Source organism: Eublepharis macularius, chromosome 4 (genome assembly GCF_028583425.1).
Source record: "Eublepharis macularius isolate TG4126 chromosome 4, MPM_Emac_v1.0, whole genome shotgun sequence".
Lineage (NCBI taxonomy): Eukaryota > Metazoa > Chordata > Lepidosauria > Squamata > Eublepharidae > Eublepharis > Eublepharis macularius.
This window is the reverse complement of record NC_072793.1, coordinates 186,790,973-186,796,984: the sequence shown is the minus strand read 5'-3', so window position 1 is coordinate 186,796,984 and position 6,012 is coordinate 186,790,973.

The window sequence follows — 6,012 nt, the reverse complement described above, 5'->3', positions numbered from 1 at the left end:
CCACCCCTGCCCCTGAGGCTCAAGGCAGATTTTACAGTGCAAGTCGATACGGTCAATGGCTGGGATCATTCTGTGAACAACACAATAGAGTCTGCATTGCGGAAATCTGAAAACAAGCAGAAATCCCATTCAGAGCTGAAACAAAGAGCACACATTTATACGTGAGCACACATTTGTGCACATTTATACATTTATACTGCTCATTAAATTTGCTGATGATACCAAATTGGGAGCGGTAGCAAACACCCAAGAAGATAGAATTAAAATTCAACAAGACCTGAATACTCTGGAGAAGTGGGCAGCTGTGAATAGGATGCAATTCAACAAAGACAAGTGCACAGTATTACATCTGGGCCACAAAAATGAAAAAGTTTTTCATACAATACAACGTGAATAAAGAAGTACCAACTGATAAAGTTTGGGATGCTTACAAGGCGGTTATAAGGGGCATACTAATGGACTTAAATGGTAGAGCAAGAAAGAAGAAAGAGGAGAAGAGACAAGAGATTGAGGAGAAAATAAAAGCTAAGGAAATACAGTTAAAAAAGAGACCAGGGAAAAAGAAATTATACCAGGAAATTAAAATATTGCAAGAACAGCTAACAGCAATGAGTAATAAAGAATTGGAGTGGAATCTCAAAAGGCTGAATCAGAAAGCGTTTGAGGGTGCAAATAAACCTGGGAAGTACCTGGCATGGCAACTGAAGAAGAGAAGGGAAAAGAAAACAATAAACAAAATTTGTGAAGATGACAAAACGTATTTGGAACAGACTACCATTAGTAGAGCCTTTTATAAATTCTACGCTAAACTGTACAACAAGAAAGAAGTAAATAAAGACTCAATAGCGTCATATCTGGAGAAAATGACGCTACCAGAAATCTCGGACGCTTGGAGAAGTAAATTGAATAGTGAAGTAACGGATGAGGAAATAAGTAAGGCAATACAATCTGCAAATCTAGGAAAGGCGCCAGGGCCAGATGGACTTACAGCTAAATTTTATAAGACTATGGCCAATGAGCTGGCACCATTCCTAAAGGAGGTGATCAATGGAGTTCTAAGGGATCAAAGGATTCCAGACACTTGGTCTGAAGCGAACATATCATTGATCCCAAAAGAGGGCCAAGATTTGACTAATGTGAAAAATTACAGACCTATATCGTTACTCAACAATGACTATAAAATTTTTGCGAAGATACTGGCGGAGAGATTGAAGGGGTGGCTTTCGGAAGTTATAGAGGAGGAGCAAGCAGGCTTTTTGCCAGACAGACAAATAAGAGACAATTTAAGGACAGTGATTGATGCTATTGAATATTATGATAAGCGTTGTGATAAAGAGGTTGGTTTCTTCTTTGTTGATGCTGAAAAGGCATTTGACAATTTAAACTGGGACTTTATGTTTGCCACTATGGAAAAGCTACAATTAGGAGAAAGATTCATCAGAGCAATTAAGGAAATCTACAAAGACCAGACTGCAGCAATTGTGGTGAACGATGAATTGACTAAGAAACTGATTATAAGTAAAGGAACAAGACAAGGTTGCCCGTTGTCTCCACTGTTGTTCATTTTAGTATTGGAGATCCTGATGATACAAATACGACAAGATGAGGAAATTCGAGGAATAAAAATAAAGGACTATTCATACAAGGTCAGAGCATTTGCGGATGATATAATGTTAATCGTAGAGGACCCATTGGAGAACATGCCAAAAGTGATAGATAAGATCAAGGAGTTTGGAGACTTGGCAGGTTTCTATATCAACAAAAAGAAGTCAAAGATACTATGCAAAAATATGACTAAGCAGAAACAACAACTGTTAATGGAAACAACGGACTGTGAAGTAACAAGTAAGGTGAAATATTTGGGAATTGAACTGACTGCAAAGAATATAGATTTATTCAAGAACAATTATGAAAAATTATGGATTCAGATTGAGAGAGACTTGATTAAATGGAATAGGCTTAATCTGTCATGGTTGGGTAGGATTGCAGCAGTTAAAATGAATGTGTTACCAAGAGTGATGTTTTTGCTACAGACAATACCAATCATCAGAGACTCTAAACAATTTGAAAAATGGCAGAGGAAAATATCAGACTCTCGAGGCAAGAAGCCTCGAGTGAAAATGAAAGTTTTACAAGATGCAAAGGAAAGAGGCGGAATGCAACTGCCCAACCTGAGACTTTACCATGATGCAATCTGCCTAGTTTGGTTGAAAGAGTGGATGACATTAAAGAACAAGAAACTATTAGCCCTAGAGGGATACAAAAAAATATTTGGATGGCACGCATACCTATGGCATGACAAAGTAAAGGTCAACTCGATGTTCCTGCACCATTTTGTACGGAGAAGTCTATATACAATCTGGAAGAAGTACAGAATTTATCTACAAGAAGGAACTCCTTGGTGGGTGGTTCCATATGAGGTGATAGACCCGAGAGCTGTTGATAATGAACGACAATGTTTAACATATAAAGAAATAACTAAAGTAGAAGCATCTAAACTTAGAATAAAGACGCAAGAGGAACTATCACCTAATTACGATTGGTTCCAGTACAGACAGATCAGAGATTTGTATAACTCGGACTCTGTAAAAGGAGGTATACGAATAGAGAACTCGGAACTAGAGCAGACCCTTCTTAAAGAGGATAAGAAAAGAATATCCAAGGTATACCAAGTACTGTTGAAATGGTATACTGAGGATGAGACAGTTAAAACACAAATGGTGAAATGGGCTATAAATTTTAATAAAGAAATAACAATGGAGGCATGGGAATACTTGTGGAAGACTACAATGAAGACAACGACATATACAAATATCAAAGAGAACATCTACAAAATGATCTATCGTTGGTACATGACACCAAAGAAGATTGCGCTAGGGAATTTGAACACTTCTAATAAATGCTGGAAATGTAGGAAGCATGAGGGCTCCCTCTATCATATGTGGTGGTCGTGTGAGGTAGCTAGGCAGTTCTGGGGGGTAATAATAAGAGAAATGAGTGAAATTTTACAATTTCAAATTAATAAGAACCCAGAACTCCTGCTACTGAACTTGGGAATGGAGGGAATTCCAGCCCATCACAGGACGCTGATATTTTACATGACGGCAGCAGCTAGACTTTTGTATGCGCAAAAATGGAAAGTACAAGAAGTGCCAACTATCGAAGATTGGATCTACAAATTGCTGTACATGGCTGAAATGGACAAGATGACAAGAAAACTGAGAAATCTGGACTCAGGGCAGTTTAACACAGATTGGGAGAAGCTGAAACAATATCTGGAGAAGAAATGGGAGGTGGGAGGAAAACTGTGGCAGTTTGAGAACTACTGAAGTATAATAAAATGTAGAGGGGGGTGACTTTACCGGGGGGAGAAGAGATAAATGTGAATTTATAAGCAGTTAGATTAACAGATTGACATATATATAGATATATATAGGTTAACAAATAGAATATTGATAGAAAATAATTAACTATAAGGATTAAATATAAGGATTGAGTAACCAACAATATTTTCTTTCTTTGATAAGATCTGTATAATGCACCAAACTGAATGTCTGAAGGTATAGACGAGTTAAATTGATTGACTATGTGATGAGAGTTATATAGAATTATTATAAAAAGACAGAATGAGTAATATATAGAGAATAAGTCAAATTGTTTGATTAAAATGTGTAAGGTTTTTATGGTTTATGATATATAGAAATATTTAAAATTGGAAAATGGGATAAATTGTTTATCTAAGATGGAACAAAGACTTACAGTTTGGGTATATAATAAGAAAAATAGTTAAGGATGTACTGCTTAGTATAATGGAGAATATATATCTGTTTTAGATAGAGGAATTTAATAGAAGTAAGGGAAAAGGGACAAAGGGTTGGAAAACTGTTGGAAGTCAACAAAAGGGGGGGAAAGGGAGGGGGTTAGAAATGAAAAATTTGGGGAAAATTGAATGTAAATGAAAAAATAACGGATTCTAACCCAATAAAAATTTTTTCAAAAAAAAATAAAAATGAGAAGCACAAATACTGGATGGGGGAATACACTTCTGGGCAGTAGTATATGTGAAAGGGATCTTGGGGTAAGAGTGGACTGTAAACTAAATATGAGCAGTCAGTGTGATGCGGTGGCAAAAAAGGCTAATTCAATCTTGGGTTGTATCAAAGGGGCCATAGCATCGAAATCGCAGGAGGTCATAGCCCCTCTCTATACTGCCTTGGTCAGGCCACACCTGGAGTACTGTGTGCAGTTCTGGAGGCCTCACTTCAAAAAGGATGTGCACAAAATTGAGAGGGTGCAGAGGAGAGCGACAAGGATGATCAGGGGTCTGGAGACTGAGCCCTACGAGGAAAGGCTGAGGGCCTTGGGAATGTTTAGTTTGGAGAAGAGGAGGTTGAGGGGGGACATGATTGCTCTCTTTAAATATTTGAAAGGCTGTCATTTGGAGGAGGGCAAAGAGCTGTTCCAGTTGGCAGCAGAGGATAGGACGCGAAGCAATGGGCTAAAACTACATGCACAAAGGTACTGGCTGGATATTAGGAAGAACTTTTTCATGGCCAGAGTAGTTCAAAAGTGGAATCAGCTGCCTAGGGAGGTGGTGTGAGCTCCCCTTCACTGGCAGTTTTCAAGAAGAGGCTGGATGAATACTTGTCAGAGATGCTTTAGGCTAATCCTGCACTGGGCAGGGGGTTGGACTAGATCGTCTGTATGGCCCCTTCCAACTCTATGATTCTATGGTTGTTGTGGGTTTTCCGGGCTGTATTGCCGTGGCCTTGGCATTGTAGTTTCTGACGTTTCGCCAGCAGCTGTGGCTGGCATCTTCAGAGGTGTAGCACCAAAAGACAGAGATCTCTCAGTGTCACAGTGTGGAAAAGATGTTGCCAGGTCACTTGTATCTACTCAGGAGGGGTGGGGTTGAGCTGAGTCATCCTGTGAGAGTTTCCCAGGGTGTGGAATGCTAATGGCGGGAGGCTTCACTGTATCCTGAGGAGGTTCTTTTGCATATGGATTGGTGCTTGATGTGCTAATCTTCTCTGCAGGGCTATTGTCGGGTGTAGAGTGTTTTGTTAGCCTGGTGTTTTTCAGAACTGGAAACGATGTTCCGTTCATTCTTAAGGTTTCTTCTTTCCTGTTGAAGTTTTGCTTATGCTTGTGAATTTCAATGGCTTCCCTGTGCAGTCTGACAAAGTAGTTGGAAGTGTTGTATTGTCGAAGGCTTTCACGGCCGGAGAACGATGGCTGTTGTGGGTTTGTGAGAGGGGGTTGTGAGAGATCTCTGTCTTTTGGTGCTACACCTCTGAAGATGCCAGCCACAGCTGCTGGCGAAACGTCAGGAACTACAATGCCAAGACCACGGCAATACAGCCCGGAAAACCTACAACAGCCATAGTTGGAAGTGTTGTCCAGTATTTTGGTGTCCTGGAATAATATACTGTGCCCTGTTTGAGTTAGGCTATGTTCAGCCACTGCTGATTTTTCAGGTTGTCCAAGTCTGCAGTGTCTTTCATGTTCTTTTATTCTTGTCTGGATGCTACGCTCTGTGGTCTATGATTCTATGATTCTATGACTCTATGACATATGAAATGATGTGGAAGCTACTCAGTAGGTATGCAGTAGTATAGTCTACAGTCCCTGTCCCTTTTCAGCACTGTTTCCTTCCAGCACAGCCCTATTAATTCTGTAAAGAAGAAGCTCTTCTGAATAATTCAGCTTTGCAGTTTGCAGAAAGCCAAAAGAGTGAGAGCAGCAGAAAGACACAGGCTTCCTCTGGCCCTTCCGGTTGTCCCATGGGGGACACCGTCTTCTCCAGGAGCCCTTCGCAGGCTCTTTGGCCCAGCACCTGCCCAACCTGTTGAGGTGGGCTCTGTGGCCCAGCCCCTACCTGAATTCTGGAATCAGCCTGAGGGACACGAAGACATCTTTCCTGGAAGCGCCTCTGTCTCTTCCTGCTCTTCCTCCTGTGGGCAGAGGAAGTCTCCAAGGGGAGACCCTAGTGTGGTGCATCCGCATAGTCTA